At 41.1% G+C, this 17,797-nt stretch overlaps 1 long non-coding RNA gene across 1 annotated transcript; it reads left to right on the top strand.

Moving 5' to 3' along the window:
• The first annotated feature begins 15,736 nt into the window (after positions 1 to 15,736).
• Positions 15,737 to 17,575, top strand: LOC149982507 (uncharacterized). The gene is made up of 2 exons (XR_016497524.1): positions 15,737 to 16,452; positions 16,809 to 17,575. It is a non-coding gene; the product is annotated as an uncharacterized LOC149982507 (long non-coding RNA).
• The last annotated feature ends 222 nt before the right edge of the window (positions 17,576 to 17,797 follow it).

The following is a 17,797-nucleotide window of genomic DNA, read 5'->3' as shown; positions in this document are numbered from 1 at the left end:
TAGTGCGTGCCACGAGAGAATAGGCTGTGCGTATGGGCGCGAATTGGTCCCAGCCATTCCTTTGTTTCCAGCACTCAAGAGAAGGGCAGACGATGGCCGAATGAATTGAAGTTTGTTTTGCATGTCTAAAACATCATAAAGCTTGCTTCTGCACTTAGTTTGACCTGTTTAGTCGACATATAATGTGTAATTTTGAAGTTTTGATGCGCAACTTATCCGGACCAGAGGACGTTTTGGGTGCATTTCAGCTGATGTTATTAGCAGTAGCTAATACAAAGACGCAAGACTTGAAACCAAACGATGTATTGGGTAAGTATGAAGCCTTCCAGAACATTCTGAACGAAGACCATCGAAGGTAAGGGAATATTTATGCTTAAATCTGTGTTTCTGTTGACTCCAACATTACGTGGAAATGTAGCTTGGAACTGAGCGCTGTCTCAGCATATGGAATAGTGTGCGATTTCTGTAACGTTAAAAATAAATCTAACACAGCGGTTGCATAAAGAAGCAGTGTATCTTTCTAACTATATGTAGAACATGTATATTTAGTCAAAGTTTATGATGTCTATTTACGTTATCTTGCCGCGCTACATAGATTTCCTGCGGGCATTTTTGAGTAATTTCTGAAGGTGAACTCACTGTAAATGGACATTTATGGATATAAATGGCATATTATTGAAAAAAAAAAAAATGTACTGTGTAATATGTCATATTACTGTCATCTGATGAAGATTTTCAAAAGGTTAGTGAGCGATTTATTTTTTTAATCCTGCGTTTGTTGATTGCATGTTTTGGCTATTGAAATGAGCTGTGTCTGCTGGTGGTTTTACATATATATGTGCTATGTTTTCGCCGTAAAACATTTTAGAAATCTGACTTGCTGGCTAGATGAACAAGGTGTTTATCTTTCATTTGAGCTATTGGACTTGTTAATGTGTGGAGGTTAAATATTTTTAAGAATATTTTTGCGTTCCATGCGCCACCGTTTCAGCTGAACGTGGGAGGGTTGATCACCAATTGGGAACCAGTATCGTAGACAGGTTAAGTTAAGAATTGACTGATCTACACAGGGTTGAATGCAGTGATTTTCATAATGACAGGTTATGTGTTTCAAAACACTTTTAGGGTGAATTGAACCACTTCCGGTTGGTCCAGGAAGCTTAGAATCGACACAGGTAGACCTCATAGTGGCCTGATGGACTGTCATCGATGACAGGTTCATACAGCATTCATAACCCACATAGGCTTCCGGTTGAATTTAGGGGTGCAGGCAATGTATTCCTATGGGGAGAGAAGTCAATGCAAACTGTTTGAAGTAAACACCTACATACATGGACGGATTTAATCGGGAAAAAGACCCAATTGTGATGTTTATGGAACATATAGGAGTGCCAACAAAGAATATCATCAAAGGTAATTAATGTTTTATAGTTTATTTCTGCGTTTTGTGTAGCGCCGGCTACGCTAATTATTTTGTTTACGTCCCCTTCAGGTATTTTGGGGTGTTGCATGCTATCGGATAATAGCTTCTCATGCTTTCGCCGAAAATCATTTTTAAAATCTGACTTGTTGGCTAGATTCACAACGAGTGTAGCTTTAATTCAATACCCTGCATGTGTGTTTTAATGAACGTTTGAGTTTTAACGAGTACATTTAGCATTTAGCGTAGCGCATTTGCATTTCCAGGTGTCTAGATGAGACAACTGCGTCTCAGGTAGGAGCAAGAAGTTTAAGCACCGCACTTTTTCACTCCATCCTTGCTGTGTGTGTGTGAGAGAGCTTTTCTTTGACATCTGTTGGGAGAAATGACTGATTTACAGTTCAGGAGGGTTACCTAGTCACACATATGAAGTTTTGGAGAGATGTGACTTTTTTAACCCTACAAAACAGACAGTGTGAACCAATTAAAGGCACTTCCGGTTGGCACAGGAAGCTATAAGTAAACACATGTCTTGACTGAGGTAGCCTCTTACAGAATCCTGAGTTTTAAGTCTGGATATGGCACACAGGAAGCTATAAGAGAGAGATTGGAGAGATTGGGTACCCCTAGTAAACTGGAAAAAAAATCTGTCAAAAATTGCTAATATATGCAAATAAAAATTATTATTGGATAGAAAACACTCTAAAGATTCTAAAACCGTTGGAATTATGTCTGTAAGTATAGCAGAACTCACAGGGCAGGCATTCTTCCAAACTCGTTTTTGTGGCCATGAAAGTTGGAGCAACTTTGACGTCATGGCCCCCACCCTTCCCAACCAGCTATGATTCTGGGGACACTTTCTATCTCTTCCGCTAGATGTCCTCTTTCATTAGAGCTTCAAATCGTTCAAATCCCGCGAGAATTGACCCTATGGGATTGAAATTAGTGCGTGCCACGAGAGAATAGGCTGTGCGTATGGGCGCGAATTGGTCCCAGCCATTCCTTTGTTTCCAGCACTCAAGAGAAGGGCAGACGATGGCCGAATGAATTGAAGTTTGTTTTGCATGTCTAAAACATCATAAAGCTTGCTTCTGCACTTAGTTTGACCTGTTTAGTCGACATATAATGTGTAATTTTGAAGTTTTGATGCGCAACTTATCCGGACCAGAGGACGTTTTGGGTGCATTTCAGCTGATGTTATTAGCAGTAGCTAATACAAAGACGCAAGACTTGAAACCAAACGATGTATTGGGTAAGTATGAAGCCTTCCAGAACATTCTGAACGAAGACCATCGAAGGTAAGGGAATATTTATGCTTAAATCTGTGTTTCTGTTGACTCCAACATTACGTGGAAATGTAGCTTGGAACTGAGCGCTGTCTCAGCATATGGAATAGTGTGCGATTTCTGTAACGTTAAAAATAAATCTAACACAGCGGTTGCATAAAGAAGCAGTGTATCTTTCTAACTATATGTAGAACATGTATATTTAGTCAAAGTTTATGATGTCTATTTACGTTATCTTGCCGCGCTACATAGATTTCCTGCGGGCATTTTTGAGTAATTTCTGAAGGTGAACTCACTGTAAATGGACATTTATGGATATAAATGGCATATTATTGAAAAAAAAAAAAATGTACTGTGTAATATGTCATATTACTGTCATCTGATGAAGATTTTCAAAAGGTTAGTGAGCGATTTATTTTTTTAATCCTGCGTTTGTTGATTGCATGTTTTGGCTATTGAAATGAGCTGTGTCTGCTGGTGGTTTTACATATATATGTGCTATGTTTTCGCCGTAAAACATTTTAGAAATCTGACTTGCTGGCTAGATGAACAAGGTGTTTATCTTTCATTTGAGCTATTGGACTTGTTAATGTGTGGAGGTTAAATATTTTTAAGAATATTTTTGCGTTCCATGCGCCACCGTTTCAGCTGAACGTGGGAGGGTTGATCACCAATTGGGAACCAGTATCGTAGACAGGTTAAGTTAAGAATTGACTGATCTACACAGGGTTGAATGCAGTGATTTTCATAATGACAGGTTATGTGTTTCAAAACACTTTTAGGGTGAATTGAACCACTTCCGGTTGGTCCAGGAAGCTTAGAATCGACACAGGTAGACCTCATAGTGGCCTGATGGACTGTCATCGATGACAGGTTCATACAGCATTCATAACCCACATAGGCTTCCGGTTGAATTTAGGGGTGCAGGCAATGTATTCCTATGGGGAGAGAAGTCAATGCAAACTGTTTGAAGTAAACACCTACTTTTAACTGTTAAGGGTTAATGCCACACGGTCGAGGTTAGGCTTGCACGGATCGGGAGGACCTTAGGAACGTACCTGAGGTCGAATTGTGCTTCTCACCCTAACGGTTCTCTCACTGTCACCCCAAAAGCAGAAGGTGACCAGCAAGCGAAATCCCAAGAAAAACCTGGTCACAAAAACCACAGAAAAGTATTAATCCGCCAGTCTCTGAGTTGTTTATTGCAAGCAAAAATATATAGCAGGGAGCTTGCAGTTCCTACAACTTCCACACGATGTCGCCAAAAACGTCATTTTCATTGACAAAAACCTTTGTGTAATGACAAATAGATCCTTCATTTCGTCCAGCATACAGGAATCGATTTTTGAAGAGACAAAGGACAACGTTTTCTTGAGTAGCTGCTATTGAATACAGATCGCCCAGTGATCAATTTGCTCGATTATTAACGTTTACAAATACCTAAAGTTGGGTTACAAAAGTAGGTTGAAGTGTTTTGTCAAAGAATATAGGCAACTTATATAATTTTAAAAAATGACGTTGCGTTTTGGAACGGAGCTTTTCCTGAACCAGACAGGCTATACAAATGGTTATTTTGGGCATACATGGACGGATTTAATCGGGAAAAAGACCCAATTGTGATGTTTATGGAACATATAGGAGTGCCAACAAAGAATATCATCAAAGGTAATTAATGTTTTATAGTTTATTTCTGCGTTTTGTGTAGCGCCGGCTACGCTAATTCTTTTGTTTACGTCCCCTTCAGGTATTTTGGGGTGTTGCATGCTATCAGATAATAGCTTCTCATGCTTTCGCCGAAAATCATTTTTAAAATCTGACTTGTTGGCTAGATTCACAACGAGTGTAGCTTTAATTCAATACCCTGGATGTGTGTTTTAATGAACGTTTGAGTTTTAACGAGTACATTTAGCATTTAGCGTAGCGCATTTGCATTTCCAGGTGTCTAGATGAGACATCTGCGTCTCAGGTAGGAGCAAGAAGTTTAAGCACCGCACTTTTTCACTCCATCCTTGCTGTGTGTGTGTGAGAGAGCTTTTCTTTGACATCTGTTGGGAGAAATGACTGATTTACAGTTCAGGAGGGTTACCTAGTCACACACATGAAGTTTTGGAGAGATGTGACTTTTTTAACCCTACAAAACAGACAGTGTGACCCAATTAAAGGCACTTCCGGTTGGCACAGGAAGCTATAAGTAAACACATGTCTTGACTGAGGTAGCCTCTTACAGAATCCTGAGTTTTAAGTCTTTAAGTTAAGAATTGACTGATCTACACAGGGTTGAATGCAGTGATTTTCATAATGACAGGTTATGCGTTTCAAAACACTTTTAGGGTGAATTGAACCACTTCCGGTTGGTCCAGGAAGCTTAGAATCGACACAGGTAGACCTCATAGTGGCCTGATGGACTGTCATCGATGACAGGTTCATACAGCATTCATAACCCACATAGGCTTCCGGTTGAATTTAGGGGTGCAGGCAATGTATTCCTATAGGGAGAGAAGTCAATGCAAACTGTTTAGGGTTAATTTTAAAAAATGACGTTGCGTTTTGGAACGGAGCTTTTCCTGAACCAGACAGGCTATACAAATGGATATTTTGAGCATACATGGACGGATTTAATCGGGAAAAAGACCCAATTGTGATGTTTATGGAACATATAGGAGTGCCAACAAAGAATATCATCAAAGGTAATTAATGTTTTATAGTTTATTTCTGCGTTTTGTGTAGCGCCGGCTACGCTAATTCTTTTGTTTACGTCCCCTTCAGGTATTTTGGGGTGTTGCATGCTATCAGATAATAGCTTCTCATGCTTTCGCCGAAAATCATTTTTAAAATCTGACTTGTTGGCTAGATTCACAACGAGTGTAGCTTTAATTCAATACCCTGCATGTGTGTTTTAATGAACGTTTGAGTTTTAACGAGTACATTTAGCATTTAGCGTAGCGCATTTGCATTTCCAGGTGTCTAGATGAGACATCTGCGTCTCAGGTAGGAGCAAGAAGTTTAAGCACCGCACTTTTTCACTCCATCCTTGCTGTGTGTGTGTGAGAGAGCTTTTCTTTGACATCTGTTGGGAGAAATGACTGATTTACAGTTCAGGAGGGTTACCTAGTCAACTAGCAAGTCAGTGTCCATCAGTCAATTAGATGTCATTCTGACACCAAACTGATATCAATTGACACCAAACCCACTTTTTCCAACTCATTTAGAAGCCAACTATCACATATGTCAGAGCAGGCCCATAATTCACAGCGCCTTCAGTTTAAAACATAATAAAAACGTAAAACACATAGTTACGTTCTAGCTGCGGGTCCAGTTCGAACATTATTTGTAGGCCTATGTGAGGCGACCCCGAATCCCGAGTTTTGGCTCGATAGGTCCTTCGGTGCCCGAGCAAAACCCTAATTGGTGCTGAAAATCCACTTTTTTCCATGCCTTGCTATGGGGTCCTTGAATGAGCTATCGGACAGAAACGTTGGTGCCGAGCCGGTTTCATTGCACCTAGTCTTGCGTCTCTGAGACTTTTCTAAATGTCGTCATTTTCGTAATGGTCAAAATGAATTGAAGTCATTGCAAATGTACGAGGCTGTTTCTCGGTCTGAGAACCTTCTAGAGCCACGTAACTCACCACGCACTATCGACCTGAGGTCTAGAACAGGTTTCTAACGTTTCAGAACTCTAGGTCGGACGGTTCTTTTTTAGCTCGAACAAAGCTAACTATTGCAGGCACTGTCTGTCTCTACGCACCCCAATACGTCCCTCCTTCCAAGTTGTGTGTCTGTGTGATTTAGTTTTCCTTTGAAATTTTATGGGAAAAAATGACTGATTTACAGTTCATGGGGGTTGCCTAATCACACATATGAAGTTTTGGAAAGATGTGACTTTTTTAACCCTTCGAAACAGCCCCTGTGACACCAATTATGGCACTTCCGGTTGGCACAGGAAGCTATAAGTCAACACATATCCTCATTGGGGTATGCTTTTACAGAATCCTGAGTTTTAAGTCCTTACGTTAAGAACTGACTGATTTACACAGGGTTGAATGCACTATGTCTATCAAACTGCAGGCATTGTATGGATATACACTTTTAGGGTGATTTTAACCACTTCCGGTTGGTCCAGGAAGCTTAGAATCGACACAGGTAGACCTCATAGTGGCCTGATGGACTGTCATCGATGACAGGTTCATACGGCATTCATAACCCACATAGGCTTCAGGTTGAATTTCGGGGTGCAGGCAATGTATTCCTATGGGGAGAGAAGTCATTGTAATCTGTGAGATCAAAAAACCCTGTTTTACTGTTAAGGGTTAATGCCACACGGTCAAGGTTTGCACGGATCAGGAGGACCTTAGGAACGTACCTGAGGTCGAATTGTACTTCTCACCCTAACGGTTCTCTCACTGTCACCCAAAAGCAAATGACGTTGTGGGGCAGGCTTAATTTTGGGCCTACTTTTCTAATGGTCGCTGCGCTTAGACCGAGCGAGCTACGGTCAAGCGGGATATCTCGATGAACTCTGCACGCCTAGGGATTATGGTAATGCCATTGCCTGCTCTCTGTGTCTTTAAGCACCGCACTTTTTCACTCCATCCTTGCTGTGTGTGTGTGAGAGAGCTTTTCTTTGACATCTGTTGGGAGAAATGACTGATTTACAGTTCAGGAGGGTTACCTAGTCACACATATGAAGTTTTGGAGAGATGTGACTTTTTTAACCCTACAAAACAGACAGTATGACCCAATTACAGGCACTTCCGGTTGGCACAGGAAGCTATAAGTAAACACATGTCTTGACTGAGGTAGCCTCTTACAGAATCCTGAGTTTTAAGTCTTTAACCTCTTTGATCTCTAGGGGCGCTATTTCATTTTTGGATAAAAAACGTTCCCGTTTTAAGCGCGATATTTTGTCACGAAAAGATGCTCGACTATGCATATTCTTGACAGTTTCAGAATCTGCAAAGATATTGTCTGTAAGTGGCCCAGAACTCATTCTACAGGCGAAACCAAGATGATGCGTCAACCAGGAAATGAGCAGATTTCTGAAGCTCTGTTTTCCATTGTCTCCTTATATGGCTGTGATTGCGCAAGGAATGAGCCTACACTTTCTGTCGTTCCCCCAAAGTGTTAGCAGCATTGTGACGTATTTGTAGGCATATCATTGGAAGATTGACCATAAGAGACTACATTTTCCAAGTGTCCGCCTGGTGTCCTGCGTGGAATTCGGTGCGCAATTGCCAGCTGCTTGTACTTTTCCATTTGATTGAGGGGAGAAACCATGCTTCCAAGAACGATATATCAATGAAGAGATATGTGAAAAACACCTTGAGGATTGATTCTAAACAACGTTTGCCATGTTTTCAGTCGATATTATGGAGTTAATTTGGAAAAAAGTTTGCGTTTTGAGGACTGAATTTTCGGGTTTTTTTGGTAGCCAAATGTGATGTATAAAACGGAGCTATTTCTAATACACAAAGAATCTTTTTGGAAAAACTGAGCATCTGCTATCTAACTGAGAGTATCCTCATTGAAAACATCAGAAGTTCTTCAAAGGTAAATGATTTTATTTGAAGGCTTTTATGTTTTTGTTGAAATGTTGCGTGCTGGATGCTAACGCTAATGCTAACGCTAAATGCTACGCTAGCTAGCTACTTTTACGCAAATGATTGTTTTCCTATGGTTGAGAAGCATATTTTGAAAATCTGAGATGAGAGTGTTGTTTACAAAAGGCTAAGCTTGAGAGATGGCATATTTATTTAATTTAATTTGCGATTTTCATGAATAGTTAACGTTGCGTTATGGTAATGAGCTTGAAATATTCCTGATACCGGATCCGGGATGGGGAGATCAGAGAGGTTAAGTTAAGAATTGACTGATCTACACAGGGTTGAATGCAGTGATTTTCATAATGACATTTTATGCGTTTCAAAACACTTTTAGGGTGAATTTAACCACTTCCGGTTGGTCCAGGAAGCTTAGAATCGACACAGGTAGACCTCATAGTGGCCTGATGGACTGTCATCGATGACAGGTTCTTACGGCATTCATAACCCACATAGGCTTCAGGTTGAATTTCGGGGTGCAGGCAATGTATTCCTATGGGGAGATAAGTCATTGTAATCTGTGAGATCAAAAAACCCTGTTTTACTGTTAAGGGTTAATGCCACACGGTCAAGGTTAGGCTTGCACGGATCAGGAGGACCTTAGGAACGTACCTGAGGTCGAATTGTGCTTCTCACCCTAACGGTTCTCTCACTGTCACCCAAAAGCAAATGACGTTGTGGGGCAGGCTTCATTTTGGGCCTACTTTTCTAATGGTCGCTGCGCTTAGACCGAGCGAGCTACGGTCAAGCGGGATATCTCGATGAACTCTGCACGCCTAGGGATTATGGTAATGCCATTGCCTGCTCTCTGTGTCTTTAAGCACCGCACTTTTTTCACTCCATCCTTGCTGTGTGTGTGTGAGAGAGCTTTTCTTTGACATCTGTTGGGAGAAATGACTGATTTACAGTTCAGGAGGGTTACCTAGTCACACATATGAAGTTTTGGAGAGATGTGACTTTTTTAACCCTACAAAACAGACAGTATGACCCAATTAAAGGCACTTCCGGTTGGCACAGGAAGCTATAAGTAAACACATATCTTGACTGAGGTAGCCTCTTACAGAATCCTGAGTTTTAAGTCTTTAAGTTAAGAATTGACTGATCTACACAGGGTTGAATGCAGTGATTTTCATAATGACAGGTTATGTGTTTCAAAACACTTTTAGGGTGAATTGAACCACTTCCGGTTGGTCCAGGAAGCTTAGAATCGACACAGGTAGACCTCATAGTGGCCTGATGGACTGTCATCGATGACAGGTTCATACAGCATTCATAACCCACATAGGCTTCCGGTTGAATTTAGGGGTGCAGGCAATGTATTCCTATAGGGAGAGAAGTCAATGCAAACTGTTTAGGGTTAATTTTAAAAAATGACGTTGCGTTTTGGAACGGAGCTTTTCCTGAACCAGACAGGCTATACAAATGGATATTTTGAGCATACATGGACGGATTTAATCGGGAAAAAGACCCAATTGTGATGTTTATGGAACATATAGGAGTGCCAACAAAGAATATCATCAAAGGTAATTAATGTTTTATAGTTTATTTCTGCGTTTTGTGTAGCGCCGGCTACACTAATTCTTTTGTTTACGTCCCCTTCAGGTATTTTGGGGTGTTGCATGCTATCAGATAATAGCTTCTCATGCTTTCGCCGAAAATCATTTTTAAAATCTGACTTGTTGGCTAGATTCACAACGAGTGTAGCTTTAATTCAATACCCTGCATGTGTGTTTTAATGAACGTTTGAGTTTTAACGAGTACATTTAGCATTTAGCGTAGCGCATTTGCATTTCCAGGTGTCTAGATGAGACATCTGCGTCTCAGGTAGGAGCAAGAAGTTTAAGCACCGCACTTTTTCACTCCATCCTTGCTGTGTGTGTGTGAGAGAGCTTTTCTTTGACATCTGTTGGGAGAAATGACTGATTTACAGTTCAGGAGGGTTACCTAGTCAACTAGCAAGTCAGTGTCCATCAGTCAATTAGATGTCATTCTGACACCAAACTGATATCAATTGACACCAAACCCACTTTTTCCAACTCATTTAGAAGCCAACTATCACATATGTCAGAGCAGGCCCATAATTCACAGCGCCTTCAGTTTAAAACATAATAAAAACGTAAAACACATAGTTACGTTCTAGCTGCGGGTCCAGTTCGAACATTATTTGTAGGCCTATGTGAGGCGACCCCGAATCCCGAGTTTTGGCTCGATAGGTCCTTCGGTGCCCGAGCAAAACCCTAATTGGTGCTGAAAATCCACTTTTTTCCATGCCTTGCTATGGGGTCCTTGAATGAGCTATCGGACAGAAACGTTGGTGCCGAGCCGGTTTCATTGCACCTAGTCTTGCGTCTCTGAGACTTTTCTAAATGTCGTCATTTTCGTAATGGTCAAAATGAATTGAAGTCATTGCAAATGTACGAGGCTGTTTCTCGGTCTGAGAACCTTCTAGAGCCACGTAACTCACCACGCACTATCGACCTGAGGTCTAGAACAGGTTTCTAACGTTTCAGAACTCTAGGTCGGACGGTTCTTTTTTAGCTCGAACAAAGCTAACTATTGCAGGCACTGTCTGTCTCTACGCACCCCAATACGTCCCTCCTTCCAAGTTGTGTGTCTGTGTGATTTAGTTTTCCTTTGAAATTTTATGGGAAAAAATGACTGATTTACAGTTCATGGGGGTTGCCTAATCACACATATGAAGTTTTGGAAAGATGTGACTTTTTTAACCCTTCGAAACAGCCCCTGTGACACCAATTATGGCACTTCCGGTTGGCACAGGAAGCTATAAGTCAACACATATCCTCATTGGGGTATGCTTTTACAGAATCCTGAGTTTTAAGTCCTTACGTTAAGAACTGACTGATTTACACAGGGTTGAATGCACTATGTCTATCAAACTGCAGGCATTGTATGGATATACACTTTTAGGGTGATTTTAACCACTTCCGGTTGGTCCAGGAAGCTTAGAATCGACACAGGTAGACCTCATAGTGGCCTGATGGACTGTCATCGATGACAGGTTCATACGGCATTCATAACCCACATAGGCTTCAGGTTGAATTTCGGGGTGCAGGCAATGTATTCCTATGGGGAGAGAAGTCATTGTAATCTGTGAGATCAAAAAACCCTGTTTTACTGTTAAGGGTTAATGCCACACGGTCAAGGTTTGCACGGATCAGGAGGACCTTAGGAACGTACCTGAGGTCGAATTGTACTTCTCACCCTAACGGTTCTCTCACTGTCACCCAAAAGCAAATGACGTTGTGGGGCAGGCTTAATTTTGGGCCTACTTTTCTAATGGTCGCTGCGCTTAGACCGAGCGAGCTACGGTCAAGCGGGATATCTCGATGAACTCTGCACGCCTAGGGATTATGGTAATGCCATTGCCTGCTCTCTGTGTCTTTAAGCACCGCACTTTTTCACTCCATCCTTGCTGTGTGTGTGTGAGAGAGCTTTTCTTTGACATCTGTTGGGAGAAATGACTGATTTACAGTTCAGGAGGGTTACCTAGTCACACATATGAAGTTTTGGAGAGATGTGACTTTTTTAACCCTACAAAACAGACAGTATGACCCAATTACAGGCACTTCCGGTTGGCACAGGAAGCTATAAGTAAACACATGTCTTGACTGAGGTAGCCTCTTACAGAATCCTGAGTTTTAAGTCTTTAACCTCTTTGATCTCTAGGGGCGCTATTTCATTTTTGGATAAAAAACGTTCCCGTTTTAAGCGCGATATTTTGTCACGAAAAGATGCTCGACTATGCATATTCTTGACAGTTTCAGAATCTGCAAAGATATTGTCTGTAAGTGGCCCAGAACTCATTCTACAGGCGAAACCAAGATGATGCGTCAACCAGGAAATGAGCAGATTTCTGAAGCTCTGTTTTCCATTGTCTCCTTATATGGCTGTGATTGCGCAAGGAATGAGCCTACACTTTCTGTCGTTCCCCCAAAGTGTTAGCAGCATTGTGACGTATTTGTAGGCATATCATTGGAAGATTGACCATAAGAGACTACATTTTCCAAGTGTCCGCCTGGTGTCCTGCGTGGAATTCGGTGCGCAATTGCCAGCTGCTTGTACTTTTCCATTTGATTGAGGGGAGAAACCATGCTTCCAAGAACGATATATCAATGAAGAGATATGTGAAAAACACCTTGAGGATTGATTCTAAACAACGTTTGCCATGTTTTCAGTCGATATTATGGAGTTAATTTGGAAAAAAGTTTGCGTTTTGAGGACTGAATTTTCGGGTTTTTTTGGTAGCCAAATGTGATGTATAAAACGGAGCTATTTCTAATACACAAAGAATCTTTTTGGAAAAACTGAGCATCTGCTATCTAACTGAGAGTATCCTCATTGAAAACATCAGAAGTTCTTCAAAGGTAAATGATTTTATTTGAAGGCTTTTATGTTTTTGTTGAAATGTTGCGTGCTGGATGCTAACGCTAATGCTAACGCTAAATGCTACGCTAGCTAGCTACTTTTACACAAATGATTGTTTTCCTATGGTTGAGAAGCATATTTTGAAAATCTGAGATGAGAGTGTTGTTTACAAAAGGCTAAGCTTGAGAGATGGCATATTTATTTAATTTAATTTGCGATTTTCATGAATAGTTAACGTTGCGTTATGGTAATGAGCTTGAGTCTGTATTCCTGATACCGGATCCGGGATGGGGAGATCAGAGAGGTTAAGTTAAGAATTGACTGATCTACACAGGGTTGAATGCAGTGATTTTCATAATGACATTTTATAAGTTTCAAAACACTTTTAGGGTGAATTTAACCACTTCCGGTTGGTCCAGGAAGCTTAGAATCGACACAGGTAGACCTCATAGTGGCCTGATGGACTGTCATCGATGACAGGTTCTTACGGCATTCATAACCCACATAGGCTTCAGGTTGAATTTCGGGGTGCAGGCAATGTATTCCTATGGGGAGATAAGTCATTGTAATCTGTGAGATCAAAAAACTCTGTTTTACTGTTAAGGGTTAATGCCACACGGTCAAGGTTAGGCTTGCACGGATCAGGAGGACCTTAGGAACGTACCTGAGGTCGAATTGTGCTTCTCACCCTAACGGTTCTCTCACTGTCACCCAAAAGCAAATGACGTTGTGGGGCAGGCTTCATTTTGGGCCTACTTTTCTAATGGTCGCTGCGCTTAGACCGAGCGAGCTACGGTCAAGCGGGATATCTCGATGAACTCTGCACGCCTAGGGATTATGGTAATGCCATTGCCTGCTCTCTGTGTCTTTAAGCACCGCACTTTTTTCACTCCATCCTTGCTGTGTGTGTGTGAGAGAGCTTTTCTTTGACATCTGTTGGGAGAAATGACTGATTTACAGTTCAGGAGGGTTACCTAGTCACACATATGAAGTTTTGGAGAGATGTGACTTTTTTAACCCTACAAAACAGACAGTATGACCCAATTAAAGGCACTTCCGGTTGGCACAGGAAGCTATAAGTAAACACATGTCTTGACTGAGGTAGCCTCTTACAGAATCCTGAGTTTTAAGTCTTTAACCTCTTTGATCTCTAGGGGCGCTATTTCATTTTTGGATAAAAAAGCTTTTTTGGGGGGGGGATTTTAAGCGCGATATTTTGTCACGAAAAGATGCTCGACTATGCATATTCTTGACAGTTTTTGAAAGAAAACACTCTGAAGTTTCAGAATCTGCAAAGATATTGTCTGTAAGTGCCCCAGAACTCATTCTACAGGCGAAACCAAGATGATGCGTCAACCAGGAAATGAGCAGATTTCTGAAGCTCTGTTTTCCATTGTCTCCTTATATGGCTGTGATTGCGCAAGGAATGAGCCTACAATTTCTGTGGTTCCCCCAAAGTGTTAGCAGCATTGTGACGTATTTGTAGGCATATCATTGGAAGATTGACCATAAGAGACTACATTTTCCAAGTGTCCGCCTGGTGTCCTGCGTGGAATTCGGTGCGCAATTGCCAGCTGCTTGTACTTTTACATTTGATTGAGGGGAGAAACCATGCTTCCAAGAACGATATATCAATGAAGAGATATGTGAAAAACACCTTGAGGATTGATTCTAAACAACGTTTGCCATGTTTTCAGTCGATATTATGGAGTTAATTTGGAAAAAAGTTTGCGTTTTGAGGACTGAATTTTCTGGTTTTTTTGGTAGCCAAATGTGATGTATAAAACGGAGCTATTTCTAATACACAAAGAATCTTTTTGGAAAAACTGAGCATCTGCTATCTAACTGAGAGTATCCTCATTGAAAACATCAGAAGTTCTTCAAAGGTAAATGATTTTATTTGAAGGCTTTTATGTTTTTGTTGAAATGTTGCGTGCTGGATGCTAACGCTAAATGCTACGCTAGCTAGCTACTTTTACACAAATTATTGTTTTCCTATGGTTGAGAAGCATATTTTGAAAATCTGAGATGACAGTGTTGTTTACAAAAGGCTAAGCTTGAGAGATGGCATATTTATTTAATTTAATTTGCGATTTTCATGAATAGTTAACGTTGCGTTATGGTAATGAGCTTGAGTCTGTATTCCTGATACCGGATCCGGGATGGGGAGATCAGAGAGGTTAAGTTAAGAATTGACTGATCTACACAGGGTTGAATGCAGTGATTTTCATAATGACATTTTATGCGTTTCAAAACACTTTTAGGGTGAATTTAACCACTTCCGGTTGGTCCAGGAAGCTTAGAATCGACACAGGTAGACCTCATAGTGGCCTGATGGACTGTCATCGATGACAGGTTCATACGGCATTCATAACCCACATAGGCTTCCGGTTGAATTTAGGGGTGCAGGCAATGTATTCCTATGGGGAGAGAAGTCATTGTAATCTGTGAGATCAAAAAACCCTGTTTTACTGTTAAGGGTTAATGCCACACGGTCAAGGTTAGGCTTGCACGGATCAGGAGGACCTTAGGAACGTACCTGAGGTCGAATTGTGCTTCTCACCCTAACGGTTCTCTCACTGTCACCCAAAAGCAAATGACGTTGTGGGGCAGGCTTCATTTTGGGCCTACTTTTCTAATGGTCGCTGCGCTTAGACCGAGTGAGCTACGGTCAAGCGGGATATCTCGATGAACTCTGCACGGCCTAGGGATTATGGTAATGCCATTGCCTGCTCTCTGTGTCTTTAAGCACCACACTTTTTCACTCCATCCTTGCTGTGTGTGTGTGAGAGAGCTTTTCTTTGACATCTTTTGGTAGAAATGACTGATTTACAGTTCAGGAGGGTTACCTAGTCACACATATGAAGTTTTGGAGAGATGTGACTTTTTTAACCCTACAAAACAGACAGTATGACCCAATTAAAGGCACTTCCGGTTGGCACAGGAAGCTATAAATAAACACATGTCTTGACTGAGGTAGCCTCTTACAGAATCCTGAGTTTTAAGTCTTTAACCTCTTTGATCTCTAGGGGCGCTATTTCATTTTTGGATAAAAAAGCTCTTTTTGGGGGGGGATTTTAAGCGCGATATTTTGTCACGAAAAGATGCTCGACTATGCATATTCTTGACAGTTTTTGAAAGAAAACACTCTGAAGTTTCAGAATCTGCAAAGATATTGTCTGTAAGTGCCCCAGAACTCATTCTACAGGCGAAACCAAGATGATGCGTCAACCAGGAAATGAGCAGATTTCTGAAGCTCTGTTTTCCATTGTCTCCTTATATGGCTGTGATTGCGCAAGGAATGAGCCTACACTTTCTGTCGTTCCCCCAAAGTGTTAGCAGCATTGTGACGTATTTGTAGGCATATCATTGGAAGATTGACCATAAGAGACTACATTTTCCAAGTGTCCGCCTGGTGTCCTGCGTGGAATTCGGTGCGCAATTGCCAGCTGCTTGTACTTTTCCATTTGATTGAGGGGAGAAACCATGCTTCCAAGAACGATATATCAATGAAGAGATATGTGAAAAACACCTTGAGGATTGATTCTAAACAACGTTTGCCATGTTTTCAGTCGATATTATGGAGTTAATTTGGAAAAAAGTTTGCGTTTTGAGGACTGAATTTTCGGTTTTTTTTGGTAGCCAAATGTGATGTATAAAACGGAGCTATTTCTAATACACAAAGAATCTTTTTGGAAAAACTGAGCATCTGCTATCTAACTGAGAGTATCCTCATTGAAAACATCAGAAGTTCTTCAAAGGTAAATGATTTTATTTGAAGGTTTTTATGTTTTTGTTGAAATGTTGCCTGCTGGATGCTAACGCTAATGCTAACGCTAAATGCTACGCTAGCTAGCTACTTTTACACAAATTATTGTTTTCCTATGGTTGAGAAGCATATTTTGAAAATCTGAGATGACAGTGTTGTTTACAAAAGGCTAAGCTTGAGAGATGGCATATTTATTTCATTTCATTTGCGATTTTCATGAATAGGTAACGTTGTCTTATGCTAATGAGCTTGCTGATAGATTTACACAATCCTGGATACAGGGGTTTTTTCATAGCTAAACGTGACGCAGAAAACGGAGCGATTTGTCCTAAACAAATAATCTTTCAGGAAAAACTGAACATTTGCTATCTGAGAGTCTCCTCATTGAAAACATCTGAAGTTCTTCAAAGGTAAATGATTTTATTTGAATGCTTTTCTGTTTTTTTGTGTAAATGTTGCCAGCTGAATGCTAAATGCTACGTTAGCCATCAATACTGTTACACAAATGCTTGTTTTGCAATGGTTGAGAAGCATATTTTGAAAATCTGAGATGACAGTGTTGTTAACAAAAGGCTAAGCTTGAGAGCTAGCATATTTATTTCATTTCATTTGCGATTTTCATGAATAGTTAACGTTGCGTTATGGTAATGAGCTTGAGTCTGTATTCACGATCCCGGATCCTGGATGGGGAGATCAGAGAGGTTAAGTTAAGAATTGACTGATCTACACAGGGTTGAATGCAGTGATTTTCATAATGACATTTTATGCGTTTCAAAACACTTTTAGGGTGAATTTAACCACTTCCGGTTGGTCCAGGAAGCTTAGAATCGACACAGGTAGACCTCATAGTGGCCTGATGGACTGTCATCGATGACAGGTTCATACGGCATTCATAACCCACATAGGCTTCCGGTTGAATTTAGGGGTGCAGGCAATGTATTCCTATGGGGAGAGAAGTCAATGCAAACTGTTTGAAGTAAACACCTACTTTTAACTGTTACGGGTTAATGCCACACGGTCGAGGTTAGGCTTGCACGGATCGGGAGGACCTTAGGAACGTACCTGAGGTCGAATTGTGCTTCTCACCCTAACGGTTCTCTCACTGTCACCCAAAAGCAAATGATGTTGTGGGGCAGGCTTCATTTTGGGCCTACTTTTCTAATGGTCGCTGCGCTTAGACCGAGCGAGCTACGGTCAAGCGGGATATCTCGATGAACTCTGCACGCCTAGGGATTATGGTAATGCCATTGCCTGCTCTCTGTGTCTTTAAGCACCGCACTTTTTCACTCCATCCTTGCTGTGTGTGTGTGAGAGAGCTTTTCTTTGACATCTGTTGG

The sequence above is a fragment of the Oncorhynchus mykiss genome, chromosome 7 (genome assembly GCF_057628025.1).
Source record: "Oncorhynchus mykiss isolate SJ-2025 chromosome 7, ASM5762802v1, whole genome shotgun sequence".
In the NCBI taxonomy this organism is placed as follows: Eukaryota; Metazoa; Chordata; class Actinopteri; order Salmoniformes; family Salmonidae; genus Oncorhynchus; species Oncorhynchus mykiss.
Note: the sequence above shows the minus strand (reverse complement) of the source record. Positions and strands in the feature narration are given on the sequence as shown.